Below are 17843 nucleotides of genomic sequence, written 5' to 3' on the forward strand. Positions count from 1 at the left end.
GAAAAACCAAAAAACACAAATGAGAACATGTTACATGTAATTTTTTTTTACACAAAATGACAATCGATGTTTGGTTTGTTAATTGAATAGGAGGCAGCAAGTCCCCTTCAGGTATTTGTGGGAGATAAGATGCAGAGAACCTGAGGGTTTTCTATCACTCTGTCTAGCTGTATACCTGCAAGTCACATGTATACAAATAGGTCACAGAGTAAGGAAGTATGGCATTAGGTGCCAAAGTGAATAGAAAAGACAGGACTTAATGAGGAAATATGTAGTAGGGGATGGCATCCAAAAGAGTAGAGTTGGGGGTAGTGGAAAATCTCTCGCTGAGATAGAATTTACAGGAATTTGGAAGAATTGGCCCAGGCAGGATTGGCAGGGCAAAGAGGGAAGGATTTCCCAGCTGTGAGGAAAGGTGCAGGTAAACATGAGTGTTGGATTGTTGATGGTACGGGGGAGGGAAGGCAGTGCAAACAGTCCAGAGATGACATCTCTTAAGATTGTGTGCTCAAGACTTCTTGTTCCACCCAGTTCTGCTGAAATCCCAGATAAAGAACTGTCACAGCTGACGGACTGTACCATGGGAAAACATTACAAAATGATGAACAGACAATAAAAGAATATTTAGGTTCCTTATTGCAAATGCTGAATTTCATCCACTGCCTGGTGAGTGAATGGGTAGTCTTCTGTGCGTACCTCATAGGATAGGGGAAAATTCTACAGGGGAAAACATATCCTCTCTGCCCTTGGTGCCTGCTCAGACTGAGCCAGACCATACTATGTGGCAGTTATGTAAGAAAGGGTCTCCACTGCATTTTCTAATGGTATAGTGCTCTAGGGCAAGACTTGCTGAGTATTTCTGTAATTCTGACCTCAATGTGTTTCTCAAAACTGGGGAGATTAAGCCAGGTGTGGTGGCTCCTGCCTGTAATCCCAGCACTTTCTGAGGCCAAGGCAGGTGGATCTCCTGAGCTCAATAAGTGTTCACTGATTCTGAGCTACTTTCTGCAGCTTCTTACATGAAATATAGCAATGTATTCAATTTTTGGTGAATCTGATTCTTCAGTGTTGAGAGGGCAAGTCAAACCACCAAACTTGGGCATCTGGTCCAACCTTTGGACGTTATACAAGACTCTCATACATCTATGTTCCTAAACCTTTTCACCACTGAGGACTTCTGAAATTTTCCCCAGGGACAACATATTTTGAAGGCTTGCCTACCAAACACACCACACTTATAGATTACTTAATTTCTCCATTTTAATTCATCAAAGATGAATGTTTCTCACAAAAAAGGTTCGATTAAACATGAGATAATAATATATTCGGTATGTCATACATTGCTCAGCATTTTATCCTTAATGTCATTTATTTCACACAACAATACCAGTGGTTATTAACTTCATTTTACAAATGAGGAAACTGAGGCACAAAGAGGTTAAACTGACTCAAGGTTGCAGAGCTAGTAAAAAGAAAAAGCAGGATTCAAACTTGGGTCTCTGCTACTCTATCCATTCTAGCATTCAAACTCTAGCTAACTAGTTTTACCATGAATGGTAGTACAATTCTAGCAATCATACTCCCAGGTATTTATCCTAGAGAAATGCAAACTTATATGCACACAAACACATGTACATGAATTTTTATAGTGGCTCTACTCAATCACCAAAAACCAGAAACAACTCAAATGCCCTTTAATGGTGAATGATTAAACAAGCTGTGGTATATTTGGATAATGGAATACTACTCAGCAATAAAAAGGAACAAACCATTGATATATACAACTTGGATGAATCTCAAAAGCATTACCCTGAGAGAGGAAAATGAGACTCAAAAGATTACAGTTTGACTCCATTTATGTGATATTCTCAAAATAACAAAACTGTAGTGATAGAACACAGATCAGTGGCTGCCAGAGTTTAGGATGGAAAGAGAGTATGACTAAAGAGTCAGCACAAAGGAATTTTTTGGGGTAATAGAACTGTTCTGCACCTTGATTGTGGTGGATTGTGGTGGTGGTTGCACTGATCTATATATGTGTTAAAAATCCACAGAACCGGGTCAGGTGTGGTGGCTGACGCTTGTAATCCCAGCACTTTGGGAGGCCAAGGTGGGAGGATCACTTGAGCCCAGGAGTTCAAGACTAGCCTGGGCAACACAGTGAGACCTCGTCTCTACAAAAAAAGTAAAAAATTAGCTAGGTGTGGTAATGCGTGCCTGTAGGCCTAGCTACTCAGGAGGCTAAGGTAGGAGGATTGCTTGAGCCCAGGAGTTCAAGGCTACACTGAGTGACAACTGTGACACTTCAGCTTAGGCAACAAAGTGACACCCTGTCTTAAAAAAAAAATCCACAGAACCATAAATAACCCCAAAAAAGTCCATCCTACTGTACAATTTTTTTAAGTCAATAGGCCAGGTGTAGTGCCACAGGCCTATAATCCCAGCACTTTGGGAAGCTGAGGCAGGAGGACTGCTTGAGCCCATGAGTTCAAGACCAGCCTGGGCAACGTAGTAAGGTCCCATCTCTTAAAAATAAAATAAAATAAAATAAAATAAAATTAGCTGGGCATGGTGGTGTACACCTGTAGTCCTAGCTACTCAGGAAGCTGAGGTGGGAAGATTACTTGAGCCCAGGAGTTTGAGGCTGCAGTCAGCTATCATAGCGCCAGTGCACTCCAGCCTGGGTGATGGAGTGAGACCCTGACTCTCAAAAAAGAAAAAAAAAAAAAGTCAATAGGTCATCTTTTTTTTTTTTTTTTTTGTTAGACGGAGTCTTGCTCTGTTGCCCAGGCTGGAGTGCAGTGGCACGATCGCGGCTCACTGCAAGCTCCGCCTCCCAGGTTCACGCCATTCTCCTGCCTCAGCCTCCTGAGTAGCTGGGACTACAGGCGCCCACCACCACGCCCAGCTAATTTCTTTTCATATTTTTAGTAGAGACCGGGTTTCACTGTGTTAGCCAGGATGGTCTCGATCTCCTGACCTCGTGATCCACCCGCCTCAGCCTCCCAAAGTGCTGGGATTACAGGCGTGAGCCACCGCGCCCGGCCAATAGGTCATCTTTTAGGTCACTACTAATTTCTGTGTTTCCCATTTACTACAACATTTCCACTGACCACTAACATAGGATTTAAAAATTAAAATAGCTATACTATAAAGTGAAACAAAGAACCATCATCAGGCCACACATCCCCACAGAATGATAATAGTCATCTCTTCAAATAAGCATTCCTTAAAAGTTAAATAAATTTGAGAGCTTGTTCCCTTAAAAATAAAAGTATTTACTAAGTTATTAGATGGCATGATATTTCACATAGCAATTTCTACAGTCAAACAGAAATAGTAATCAAAATTAACCCTGGGAAGGAGAATGTGATAGGATGAGGATGTCAAGAACAACCACGGCTCTTTCTACAATTTTTCAATTTTTGCTAGGATGCATTCATGTATCATTAGTACAAAAATAGAATTCTTAAAAGAATTAAACCAGCCAGGCGTGGTGGCTCACGCTTGTAATCCCAGCACGTTGGGAGGCCAAGGCGGGCGGATCACGAGGTCAGGAGATCGAGACCATGGTGAAACCCTGTCTCTACTAAAAATACAAAAAATTAGCTGGGCGTGGTGGTGGGCGCCTGTAGTCCCAGCTACTCAGAGAGGCCGAGGCAGGAGAATGGCGTGAACCCAGGAGGCGGAGCTTGCAGTGAGCCGAGATCGCGCCACTGCACTCCAGCCTGGGTGACAGAGGGAGACTCCGTCTCAGAAAAAAAAAAAGAAGAATTAAACCTTTCTAGATTGAAATGGAGATATTGTGCAAGTTGTAATATCCTTCCCTCCATGGAGTTTCCACTGCCCTTGGGGACCCCTTGGTTATTCCACTTACCAAGTCAGGTTTGTATTCTACTCAATACCTAGTGCCTCACTCATAGCACAGTGGGCACTCAACAAATGTCTGCTGAAGCGAACGGCACCTGGCAATGTGGAGAACAAAAATGACAAAAACATGGTCACTAACAAAATCTACAATCTAAATAGATAAAATCATGCTCTAATTTTCAGTGATGCAAATTACTGAGTGCTAATGACATATTCAAAAACTACAAAGGCATACATTGAATTTTGGAAGAGAGCAAGACAAACGTATAATGTTTAAGTGGCATAGAGGATTTTTAAGCCTAAAACAGGGAGAAACCAAACTACAATCAATTATTCCTGGCTCCCTAGCCATAAAACCATAAAATTCAAGAGAGTAAAAGAAAGAAAAATAAAGGAAAACTAACCTGTACTGAGTTTCTATGTACCATGCACTGCATTAGACATTTATATAGATTAAAACTTTCAGGTTTCAGCTTGGATATAAAGCACTGGGATGCTATCATCTCCACTCTCACTACAAGAAAAATACTAGACAAACTGAAAAGCAACTACTTTTCTTCAATATATGACAGAACTGAGGTCCTAGGACAAACCACTATCCCACAATCCCAATATATGGAAATACACATACCCGCAGGGAGACACAGGATCTGAGCATAGAAACTTGTAGGAGGACCAAACTAGAAGTTCTGACAAATTACTGGAGACCAGAGTATGAGCTGGCATGAGAGTGTGAAGCTTGTAAGAGGTTGCTACATTCTTACAAGCTTTTCCTACAGGAATTCCACCAGGCTCTCACAGGGAAGATCAGGGAAAAATCTCAGAGAAAGCACCCACCATGGTGCTGGCTGGCTGGCTGAGGAAAACAGCACCCACTGTGAAACCTACCCAGATCCCTTTATCCCCAATATAGAACAAAAAGGCTTAGTCTTCACAGGGAAGGACTTGAAACCCATTGTTGGAGAACACTGGTGGATACCCACTGCAGCTAGGGTAAAGGAACATGGGAAAAAGAAAAAGAAGCTCCAGTCCAGGAGGTGGAAAAGGAAATCTTGCCAAGGACACACTCAAGACCCAGGCTCTAGTACCTGTCTAAGTAAGGTTTAATCAGATCATCAGAGAACTCCCTCCTCCCCTACTAACCACAACCTGGCAAACCAGCTCCATGGTTAAGAATAATAGAATACAACTGGAAGAGCTGTTAAAGATAGCTCTTGGGAAGCAGCACAAAGTAAAAACCCAAAGCAAAGCAAGAGTCAACATGAATGTATCACTAGAGAAATCAGAAATCTCTGGTGCCTGGTGGAGCACAGTGGCTCATGCCTGTAATCTCAGCACTTTGGGAGGCCAAGGCAGGAGGATCGCTTGAACCTAGAAATTCAAGACCAGACTGGGCAACACAGGGAAACCCCATCCCTACAAAGAAGAATTTAAAAATTAGCTGGGCATGGTAGCATGCACTTGTGGTCCCAGATACTCATGAGGCTGAGGTTGGAGGGCTGCTTGAGCCCATAAGGTTGAGAGGCTGAGGCTGCAGTGAGCCATGATCGTGTCACTGTGCTCCAGTTTGGGTGACAGCGCAAGACCCTGTCTCAAAAAAAAAAAAAAAAAAAAAGAGAGAAAAGAAAAGAAATCTCTGGTACCCACAGCAAAACAAAACAAACCCATTATCAAACAGGTCAACTCTTGCTGGGCGCAGTGGCTCACACTTGTAATCCCAGCACTTTGAGAGGTCAAGGCGGGCAGATCACCTGAACCCAGGAGTTCCAGACCTAGTCTGGGCAACACGGTGAAACCCCATCTCTACAAAAGATCTTAAAAATTAGCTGGACATGGTGGAGCACACCTATAATCCCAGCTACTTGGGAGCCTGAGATGGGAGGATCGCTTGAGCCCAGGAGGTTGAGGCTGCAGTGAGGCATGATCATGCCACTACACTCCAGCCTGGGTGACGCAGCGAGACCCTGTCTCAAAAGCAAAAACACAAAAACAAAAAAACACAGGCCAACTCCTGACCAGATTAACACAAATTCCCATAAATATGTTCTTCTCCAAACATATCAAATATTTACCTAAGCAACTCCTGCCCATGTTCAGCTTTCAGCATATTTAGGAGGTGTAACAAAAGGCAAGAAAACACTCCAAGTGACAAAGGAATTACTAAATCCAGACTCGGTAAATGCAGATGTTGAGACTATCAGAAAAAAAATTTAAAAGAACTATGATTAATATCTTAAAGACTCTAATGTAAAAAATAGACAATATGCAAGACCAGACAGATAATTTCAGCAAAGAGATAGAAACTGTAAGAATGAATCAAAGGGAAATGCTAGAAATAAAAAAAAAAACAGTAAGAAAAACAATGGGCTCAACAGTAGACTTGACACAGCCAAGGAAAGACTCAGTGAGCTTGAAGATCAAGCTTATTGATCAGTCAATAAAAATTAAAAACAGACGAATGAAAATACTGAAGAGCACTCAAGAACTGTGGGGCAATAACAAACAGTATAACACACTTGTAATTAGAATCCCAGAAAGAGAAAAAAAAAAAGAACAAGAAAGAATTACTTGAAGAAATAATGGCTGAGAAACTTTCCAAAATTAGTGACAGGCAACAAACCATAGATATAATAAAGTTCGGAGAACACAAAGCAGGACAAAAATGAAAAAATTTTAAAAGCCACACTTAGGCATATCATATTCAAGCTGCTGAAAACCAAAGACAAAAAGAAAATCTTCAAAGTAGTCAGAGGAAAAAGGACACATTAACCATGGAGGAACAAGGATAAGAATTACAGCAGCCTCAAACAAACGCGGGAACAGACAGCCAAACACCACATGTTCTCACTCATGGGTGGAGGAGTTGAACAATGGGAACATATCGACGCAGGGAGGGGAGCATCACACACTGGGGTCTGTCGGGGGGTGGGGGACTGGGGGAGGGATAGCACTGGGAGAGGTGCCTGAAATGGGTGACAGGTTGATGGGTGCAGCGGGCCACCATGGCACATGTATACCTATGTGGCAGACCTGCACAATCTGTACATGTATCCCAGAACTTAAGGTATTAAGAAAAAAAAAGATTTACAGCAGCCTTCTTATCAGAAACCATGTAAGCCAGGCAATGGTGGAGTACTATGTTGAAAGAGGAAAAAAAACTGTCAACCCACAAAAGTGTCCTTTCAAAAGTGAAGAAGAATGAAAACTTTCTCAGACAACCAAAAACAGAGAATTTACTGCCAGCAGATCTGCCCTCAAAAGATAGGTTAAAGGGAATTCTTTAAGCAGAAATACTGTGATCCAGGTAGGAAACCTGGATTACCATAAAGAAACGAAGAGCATTGGAAAAGGAATAAATGAAGGTAGAATACAATCTTTTCTTTTTAAACATTTGAAAAGCCAATTTCCCAAACACCAGCTAAGGGCCAATTGTGCACGTTGGCCTTCTAAAGATAGCAGCCTCAGGTCTGCTATGTTAACTCTTTTCTGCACAACACAGTATATTAAAAAAAAAATCCTACAACATCATACTTGATGGTGAGAGATGGAATGCTTTCCAAGATTGGAACAAGTTAAGGATGTCCTCTCTCACCACTACAACTCTGAAAAAGAAGAAAAAAGCCAGGCCAGGTGCAGTGGCTCACGCCTGTAATTCCAACACTTTGGGAGGCCAAAGCAGGAGGATCACTTGAGGCAGGAGTTCAAGACCAGCACGGGGAACATAGCAAGACCTTATCTCTGCACAAAAAATATTTTAAAATAGCTGGGTACAGTAGCATGTACCCATAGCCCCATCTACTCAAGAAGCTGAGGCAGGAGGATCACTTGAGCCCAGGAGTTCAAGGCTGCAGTGAGCTATGATGGGGCCACTGCACTCTAGCCTAGGTGACAGAGCAAGACCCTGTCTCTTAAAAAGAAAAAAAGGCTAGAGGTGGTGGCTCATGCCTGTAATCTCAGCACTTTGGGAGGCCAAGGTGGGAGGACTGCTTAAGACCAAGAGTTTGAGACTAGCCTGGCCAATACAGTGAGACCCTGTTTCTATAAAAAAATTTTTTAAAAAATTAACTTAAGCATACCCTGAGAGAAAAATTTTAAAAAGCCAGAGTACTCATATTACCTGATTTCTAGGCTTATTATAAAGCTATAATAATCAAGACTGTGTGTTAATGGAGAAATGATAGATATATAGATCAATGCAACAGAGAGCCCAGAAATAGATCCACAGAAGCATAGTCAACTGATTTTTGACACATATGCAAAGGCAATTCAATGGAGAAAGGGTAGTCTTTTCAACAAGTGGTGCTGGGACAACTAGACATCCATACGTGGAATCACATTCATGGCAGGAGATTATAAAATGGTAGAACCACTTTGGAACATAGTTTGGTAATTTCTATCAAAGAAAAATCCACTAATCCCATTCCTACGTAATTACCCCAATAAACTGCAAACTTATGTCCACACAGAGACCCTGTACACTAATGTTTACCACAGCTCTATTCATAACCATTAAAAAACTGGTAACAACCAAGTCGTCCTTCAACACGTGAATGAACAAACTGTGGTACATCCATACAATGGAATAGTATTCAGTAATGAAAAGGAACAGGCTATTCATTCACATAATATGGATGAATCCACTAAAAGCAAGACCAAAAAAAGGCTACATATTGCATGATTCCACTCATGTGACATTCTGGAAAAGGCAGAATTACAGTTAAAAATTCAGAAGTACACTATCGTGAGGCATTTCTAGGGGGAAAAACTGGCTAGATTTTTTTTTTGAACAGGAATAGCTCTGATTAGGTCAACTCGGATAGGAGTCTATGGAAGTTTGCATCACTATATATCATCTCTTTAAAAAATGTATTTAACTTTTAAAATAAGAAAATATATTCACATTGCTTAAAATTCAAAACACATACGTAAAAGTTTATGTAGTGAAAAGTCTCCCTCTCACCCTCTACCTGCTTGGTCATGCATGTTCCAAAACTATCAGTGTCTTCAATACTCTTGATTGACCCTTAGGATATTACCAATCTTTTGCTACTACAAGCAATACTCCAATTAATATGCAAATATTTGTTGAATAAATTCCTGGAAGTGTTTGCGGGGTCTAATGATGTGTGTGTTTATAAATTTTGATTGCTCTTTCAAGTCGCTGACTTTTAAAATGTCAGAGATTTTTAATTTTTATCCTAGGAGGAAAGAAGAAAAACTAAGATTCTATCACCAGGCAATTTTCTGGAGGAATGTACGTCTCTAAGACATACAAAATGAGCCTTGTATAGTTTCCCACACATACTTCCTAGGGTCCAGTTGCATTTTCATGTAATATATTTCAGGCCACAAGCTGTTGTAAAGCCTATTTCAGTTATGTGGAAAGTGTTACTTCTAATATCTTCACAAGCAAAGGTCAAAGGCTGATGCCCCAAATTGGTAATTCCTGGCCACTCACTTCACAGTACAATGCTGGATTTTTCACTGCAACCACAGGAAGATTTTTAAATCTTGACCAATTAAAACACATCTACAGAGAATCCCTTGTCCTTATTACCAACGCTCAAATAAGGATTTCCTCTCTTAGATACAAATTATAAATCACATAAAGGTTCCAAGGAGAGACTGCAAATGTTTCTTTCATCTCTTAAGTGGTGGTGGTTCCCAAATAACAGTCTTTTTGCTTGACCACAAAACCTAGTAGAGTCTAATACACTAGGGTTTTTGTGATAATGCTTGAATGGAAGGTTGAGGAAATCTAGGGACTCCTTTGATAATAGCCACACAAGATCAGAAAGCAGTTAAGCCACTCACAAGAATATCTATGTCCAAAACCACACTGTCTCCCTTTGGCTTCTTCCTAGAAAAACCATCACTCCATTCCACACTTGGTGGAAGAGGTGTTACCAATGGCACAATCACACTATTTAGTCTCTAGAATACACTACATTCAGAAATGGGTGTTTAACAAGATTTATCAAAGCTTAAGAGCTTACATTCATTGCTAATTATTATGAATTATTGCAGTAATGGCCCCCAATTTTTTCACATCTCCCTGTATCCACACCTTTGAATGGTCACCACCCACAATGACTCTGGGCTTGGCCACAGAAGCACTTCCATGCTTTAGCTTATGGGACAATAGCAAATGTGACACAGCAAACATTTGAAAAGTGCTTGTGCACTGGTGCTTGCTCTCACTTGATACTCTGTGACTTCAAGACCACCACGTTAATAAGTCCAGACTAGCCAGCTGGAGGGCAGACCACATAGAACGGAGATGAACCATCCCAGCTTAGGGCCTCTTAGACCAACCAGCCTGCCAACCACCAGATGTGTGAGTAAGGCTATCCCAGATCATCTAGCCACCAGCTAACCACCCTCCCCCAAAAAGCTAATTGACACAGGCTACTTAAAAGTAAATATGTGTGTGGCCTGGTACTTATGGGAAGGGGAACAGAACACTGGTTTTCCTCCTGTGAAGTTTACTCTGTAGATAAGAAATAGTTTCAAACAGAAAAACTTCCAGTACCTGGATGAGAATAAATAAATATATAAGTATTGAAAAAATACTTAAGTCTTCCCAGATTCTAACAAATGTGCTGTCTGCCATCACAGATGGCACACACATGCAAAAAAACAAAAAACATAAAAAAATTTCCATTTAGTCACTGAAGTATCTTTATCATGATATATTTAAACCAAAGTCTTATACTCGACAGTTCCATTTCTAACACTGAACAACAACTCAGGTTTCCAGGAATTACGTTTTCTCTCAATTCTACTTTTTCCCCATGTGACAGGGATCAGTGAGAGCTGAAAGAGCTCCCTTAATGCAGCCTAAAAAGCATCAGCTATATGAGCCTAATTAAACCTCCTTCTAGAAGCATTCTGAAGGACCAGCTTCTTCCAGCATCATAGAAACTCTTTTTAGCCATGTTAATGGCAGTCAATAAAAACTGTTTAAGACCTACGCATTTGGTCCAGAGACATTGCCTCTATTGGATTGCAAGGTGGGACACTGAAGGGAAAATGACTTTCTTAAACCATTTTTGTTTAGGCCTCACTATATGCTTCTCAGGATGAGAGAGAGAGAGAGAGAGAGAGAGACCTCCCATTAGAGAGAGAGAGAGAAACACTTCCCATTGTACTTGGAATAAAACACAAGCTCTTTAATGAGGTCTCGTAAGGCCCTGTCAATCTTTCCCTGCCCACCTCATCTCTCTTACCCCAAGTCCTAGCCAAACCTCTGTGGATCCTTTCCACATCTCTCTCCCACCTCAGTACCCTCACAACACCTGCTGCTACCCCTGCCTGGCAATCCCTTCTCTCTAACCTTTACCTTGCTTATTCCTGCTCATTCTCAAGGCTCAGGGCACCATGCTGGTCTCCCTCACAGGGACATTCTACCTTATACTTGCTGCGTGACCTTGGGCAAGTTACCTTTGCTTCACCTTTCTGAGTCTCACACCTCAGAGAGAGAGATCCTCTGTTAGTTAAGCACTTAGCACAGTACTTGGCACACAGGAAATGTTTAAGAAATCATTGCTGCTGTTATTGTTATTATCCTATATGGTAATGTCCATCATAGCTCTTAGTGCAATTAGATATTTATTTGTTGAAAAAATAGAAACACACCGCACCCCCCTCCCCCGGCTTGGATCCCACCTTAATACCTATTACTTTTCAGGCAATTTCCCCATATATTGCATTTTTGTAGAGTAAGATGAAATGAATGTTTACAGAGCATCGATCAATTCTCACTATCACCCTCAGAGATATGGTTTGACAAAGAAATTGAGGCACAGAGAAGTTAAATAACTGGCCAAGAGCAAGTAGTAGAGCTAGGATTTGAATCCAAGTTGGCCTGACCTCACAGCCTGTGCTGGGTATATGACACCAAAGGCTTCCCTAACTCACGAACCTTGTCATCTAAGAGCAGGCCTCAGAGAAGACAGATCTTCATAGTTACATCCATCCCAAATGACTCCCAGAGATCTACTTCTCAGAGCCTTCACCAGGATGGTGCTCCCATCACTCCCTGTGAACCCCTTCGGCAGAGCACTCTTCCCCCTGACTGTGAGAAGATGACTTAATTCCCTTCCACCGGAAGTTGAGCTGTTAAGGGGTTATCTTTCACCTCTTATACCCCTAGCAAACAGAAAGTATTCAATACATGTTTGCTGAATGAATTAAATGAAAATCTTGGAGAATATATTATTGCTGCAAAGTTGGGGAGTGGAGTGAATTTTCACTAACAATATTAAAGTTTGGCATAGTTAAGAACTTGACAAGAATGGTGAGAAAAGTGGAGTTTATCTTAACCACTGTTACAATTGATAATGATTTCTATATCTAGCCCTAGAGATTCTACACGGTTTACAAATTGTGTGCTTCATAACTGTAGGTAGACTTTGCTCTACCTCTGGACCCTGCCTCACCACCACTGTTCTGCTATACCCAGTGGCTGCAACTGAGCCATTGTTCAGGACAGGATGCCCTTGATAAGTACCAATCTCTCAGTGATTACTAACAAATGGCTTGAAAGAAACAACAAATAATAAATTTCAGTGATTACTAACAAATGGTTTGGAAACAGAAACTAAAAGAGCAAGTGATAAAGCAAATGAGAGCAAACCGTTGATAATTGGGAATATAATGAGTTCTTTGTACTATTCTTGTAACAGTTTGTAATTATCAAAATAAGTTTTTAAAATCTAAAAAAGAATGTGTCCCAGAATATTCCAACACACAAAGTCTAGTGTATTGGCCATGCTGGTATCTATCATATTTTCTTGTCATGTGTCTCAAAACAAAACAAAAAGAACACATTCTAGGCTCGGGTTTCCTTGCCCATCAGCCAACCAAGGGAAAAGGAGCTCCTTGGGTAGCAGGGCACAGCCATGGTTCCTGGGTTTTGGCAAAGATTAAATTATTTGCTGCTTGAAAAGTATTGATGAACTCATAGGTGTTTCCTATTGGTCAAAGCCTCGGTACTATTTCCCCACACCAGGTCCTTTATTCAGTCGGCTGCCTTCTGAGTTATCACCTTCCTTTTCACAAGCCTAGCTATGAAATCGGGCAAGTTTTTTCCAGGACCTTTTTTTTTTTTTTTTTTTTTTTTTTTTACTTTCTCCCAAGAAAGGCACAGAGGCAGTTCTAATGGTAAGAACTTTGCTGCTATTGTCTATGGAAAGACCTACAGGAATAAGGCAAAAATAACCATGGGGGAGTCACAAAGATTCCAGAAAACAGAAAACTCAAAAGTGGTAGTTGTTTGGTCTGTAATGACCACTTACTTGCTAGTACCCGTTTATTCTTTCATCACTTCTATCCATTCATCCTAGATCCTCCCCACCATACAAACCAGAATGCTTCAGCTTTCCCAGCCACTGTAACTGGAACAACAGAAACTTGTGAGCCATTAAAGTGTCCCCATGTTAGGAGAGTGCCAGACAGGTGTCACCTAACACTCACTTCTCACCTATATTGTGGGGCAAGTCAAGATTGTAGTAAATCATACCTCAGTGAGAGGTTTTCTTAATGTAAGACAGCATATTACCTGTCTTCTCAGCTCCTATTTTGTGTAAGCTCCACAAGGAGGTAGGTGCATTATGTCCCATGATAATGTTCAACTTCATTTTTGGAGTGGCTCTCTGTAACTCTGATCAAGGCTTGTAAGAGCCCTCCCTAATGCCATGTCTTCACCAACACCTGATGCCTCCTACCTCCCCCACCTCTTCCAAAATACTTGCCTAGTTCCAGCCAGACCTCAAAGTGGTGGGCAGAAAGAAGATACGGCTTTGTGTAGGTTAGGGGAAAAAAATGGGTTGTTATGGTTGGTGGAACACAAGAGAGGGAAAAGACAAGCATTATTAAAGGAGAGGACCATACTAAACCTACAAGTCTTCAACACCCTTTCTTCTTTATTTTAACTTTCACCAATCCATACTTCTTAGCTATGATGCCAGCCCTGCACCATCACCTGTCCTGCTCCTGGGAATCTCCCCTACGGGCCTGAAGGTGGGTCACAACACTTCAGGGAGGAGTGGGAAGCCTTTCTCTACTTTTTTCTACCTATGACCAGATTCACATCGCATTGCCGAGGGCAAGCAACATGACTCAGAGAAGAGGGGAGAGAGAAAGTGTGAATTCTAGAGCCAGACTTGCAGCCCTGAGCATTCCAGAATTGACTGGACAGAAAGCAAGGCAACAATATTGGGTTAAAAGCTATTCTCTAGCAAACAAAAGCATAAAGAAGAGCACAACTGGAGAAAAGGTGGCAATGATGGTGGCTAACATCGATTGAGTTGAATACACGCTGGGCACTGAAACACTTCTCAACGATCTCAGGTAATCCTTGAAGAGAGGGTATTATCCTTTTACAGTTCAAGCATTTAAGCTCAGAGCTCACTTTAAATCAAAGAGAAAATGATATGTTATGGAGGTAGAATACTCCTAGGTTAAACAAAAAAGAAAAAAAAAATCTATCTTCACTTATCCGAAGAGTAATCACATGATGCTACAAAAGCATGAGAACCACACTACTTAAAGGGTACGAAGGCCGGGACCCATATTCCCATTGTCTACAGATGTTTTGGAAGTATTAAACTAAATAAAAACACAATGCTTTGTTCAGACCGACTCCTCTCTCAGTCCTACTCTTTCCCCCTCCCAGCCTAGGCTGACAAGAAGTGGCTAAAAGTAAAGTATTTAACAGGAAAACTGGTCTGGGAAAGTGGATTGTGGGTTGCTTAAACTAAGCAAAGACGTTGTGCAACCAGTTTTTACCTAAATTATTTTTCATTACTTCCCAAGTTTAGAGAGCAGCAGTTCACTTTATCGAACTGAACACAGGGAATGAGGTCGCCTTTCCCTCCAGGCCACCAGTGGAATCACCTTCAACACGGTTTTGACTTCTTACACAATCAGACGGCGGGAGGGGGGGAATCTCATCCTCAGCTTCATAGATAAACGCACCTCACGGCACACACACACAAACTCGCGCACATCTGAGGCCACGGATTTCCTTGCAACTCAAAGTCGGAGAAGCGGCCAAACAAGTTTCTTGCCAAATCCCTAGTAGCTACATATGTCCCAGGGCTGCACAGCGATAAAAACTTTGAAACATGCCTCCACATACCACCATTGTGGTCACTCACTCTAGATCCCGCCACCCCCTCCTCACAAATAACAAACGCAGGCTGCCCTGTGCAATTTAAAGCTAGACTCCACCGAAGCACTGGCTCTGCTCTGAAAAGCGGGAGAAAAAGACTGAAGGCTATTAAAAAAACAAACAAACAAAAAACAAAACAAAACAAAACAAAAAAACAAACTACGGCCCCCGGGGCGGAGGGAATAAAACGAACTCGAAAGCTGGAGAAAAGTTAACTTTGCCGTGCCCAGCGGTGGGAAAATTTCCCTCAAAGACTAGCAAAGCCCTCACGATTTTCCCACCCCGGGACCGCCCGACGCTCGGCGGCCACGGACCCGCAGTTCGAACAATGCCGCCAGCGGGAGGGAAAGTTCGCCGGCCCGCCGGGCGCCCGCGCTCCCGCTCCCGCCGGGTGGGCACCCGGGCTTCCCGGGGTGCCTCGCCGCACCCAGCACCACCCGTTCTCCCCTCTCTAGGCATTCGGTTCTTTCCGCCCCCCAACATCTAAACAGCCAGGGCGCGCCCTCGCTCCCTGGAGCATCCGACCCCTGGCGGCCGACAGAGCAGGTCCTCCCGCCACGGGTCTGGCCCCGTCAGCCCCGAAGCCAGGCAAAGGGCAGGAACGGAGGAGGGGGCGCCAGGAGGGGGCACCGGAGGAAAGAGCCGCAACAGTTATGGCGCTCAATTCCTGCCCGGTGTAGCCGGGAGCTGCAGCCGAGCTCGCGCGTCTGCCCCCGCCCCCCGCCCGGGCCACCAGGCACTGCCCGGGCGGGCAGAGGGGCCACCAGGCACTTTACCTCAGCCCACACACGCTCTCGGCCCCAAGGCGCCGGGGACGCCGGAGGCGACCACGATGTGGAACCGGAGCGACCCGGAGCGCGGCGAGGCCGGGCTGGGACTGTGCGCTCCGCGCCGCCCGCTTCCACTCCCAGAGGCCGGTGCGACGCCCCCAACCTCGCCCGCGCCGGGTCCGGCCTCCGCGGCGCCTACCTTCGCGCAGCTGGCTCGCGGCTCCTGCCCGGCTCCACGCCGCGGCCCGGCAATGTGCCGGGTGAGTCCGGTCGGAGTGGTAACCGCCCCCCTAACCGCTCGCTTTCTTCTCTTCCCTCCCTCGCACCTGCCCCTTAATCCCCTCCTCGCCCCCGCCCCCCGCCGGGGCCGCCCCCTGCGCCTCAGCTCCCGCCCTCGGCCCTCGTCCGCCCGGCCCTTCAGGCCTCAGCGCTGGGCAGGCGGTTGGGCGGCGGCGGCGGCTGAGGCGGCGCGGAGCACTATTGTATTCCTGACACTGTGCGCTCCCACGCTCCGCCTCTTCCCTTTCCTTCCTCCCCCAACCTCTCCTCCCACCCACCGCCGGCCGCGCTCGCCCTACCGGAGCGGCTCCCAGCCGTCTGCCCGCCGCGCGTTCTTCTGGCGGGCTGGGCGCCGTCGCCACCCGCCGCCTCGACGCCCCGCCCACTCGCCGCTCCCGCACCCGCGGCGCCGCGTTCCAGGTGGGCTCCCCTCCCGTCCAGCTGGGTGCGCCACTGCCCGAGACGCCCCAGCCCCGCCGAGCGCTAGAGAGGACGAGGTGCAGATGCCTCGGCTGTGTTGAAATACAGACTAAGCTTTTCATGGCCCCTTCCAACTCTGAAGTTCCAAAGTGGGACTCTCATACATCAACTCGGCGGCCGCTATTGATTTATGTTGCTTGTGCTTGAATTACCTGTAATAATAAAGCCAAGGTGGCTATTAACATAATTCATTTATTCAGTTGCCAGCACAGGTGGTTTGTGATGTGTGGCTTTTTCAATGTGTCCACTGGTTAGGCTATCGCCCACAGTTATTTGATCGAATGCCAATCCAGGTGTTGCTCTGGAGGTATTTTGCTGATGTAATTAAAGCTCCCAGTCAGTTGACTTAAAGTTAGGGAGATAATCCTGGATAACCTAGGTGGGCCTGACGGAATCAGTTGGAAAGCCTTTCAATCAGGGCTGAGGGTGCTGAGTACGTCAGAGAAAGAGAATTTCCCCTATGGATGACACCTTTGGCCAGTGCCCATTGGTTCCAGCCTGCTCCTGATCTTCCCTTCCTGACTGTATGCCCTACAGATTTTGGATTTACTTAGCCACCACCACAATCGTCTTAAGACAATAGCTTTGAAGAAATGAATGAACAGGGAGTGTATATACGTATATTCCCACCACGCGTTCTTCTGGCAGGCTGGGCGCCGTGTGTGTGTGTGTGTGTGTGTGTGTGTGTGTGTACATATATATATATACGTATATATACACATATATACGTATATATACGTATATATACACATATATACGTATATATACGTATATATACACATATATACGTATATATACGTATATATACACATATATACGTATATATACGTATATATACACATATATACGTATATATACGTATATATACACATATATATGTGTATATATACGTATATATATAATTTCCTACTGGTTCTGATCCTTTGGTTGAATTCTAATGTAGATATTTAAGCAACAAACCTTTTTGGCTTACCTCTCTGGGTTTGGAAATGTACTATATGTAACTATGATGAACTCATACTCATTCTCTTTCTTTTTTCTTTTCCTTTTTTTTTTTGAGTCAGGGTCTCGCTCTGTCGTCAGGCTGGAATGCAGTGGCTCGATCTCGGCTCACTGCAACCTCTTGGCTCCCTGTCACCCAGGCTAGAATGCAGTGGCGAGATCTCCTGGCTCACTGCAACCTCTTGGCTCCCTGCAACCTCCACCTCCGGGGCTGAAGTGATTCTCCCACCTCAGCCTCCCAAGTAGCTGGGACTACAGGCACACGC

At 44.0% G+C, this 17843-nt stretch overlaps 1 protein-coding gene across 1 annotated transcript in view; it reads right to left on the reverse strand.

Moving 5' to 3' along the window:
* JADE3 (jade family PHD finger 3) overlaps positions 1-16431 on the reverse strand; it is a 146618-nt gene extending 130187 nt beyond the window's left edge. The window contains exon 1 of the mRNA XM_012498836.2: positions 16395-16431. The gene's annotated coding sequence lies outside the window, so the exon portion shown is untranslated. The remainder of the gene's footprint in view (positions 1-16394) is intronic.
* Between the last annotated feature and the right edge of the window lie 1412 nt (positions 16432-17843).

Source organism: Nomascus leucogenys, chromosome X (genome assembly GCF_006542625.1).
Source record: "Nomascus leucogenys isolate Asia chromosome X, Asia_NLE_v1, whole genome shotgun sequence".
Classification (NCBI taxonomy): domain Eukaryota; kingdom Metazoa; phylum Chordata; class Mammalia; order Primates; family Hylobatidae; genus Nomascus; species Nomascus leucogenys.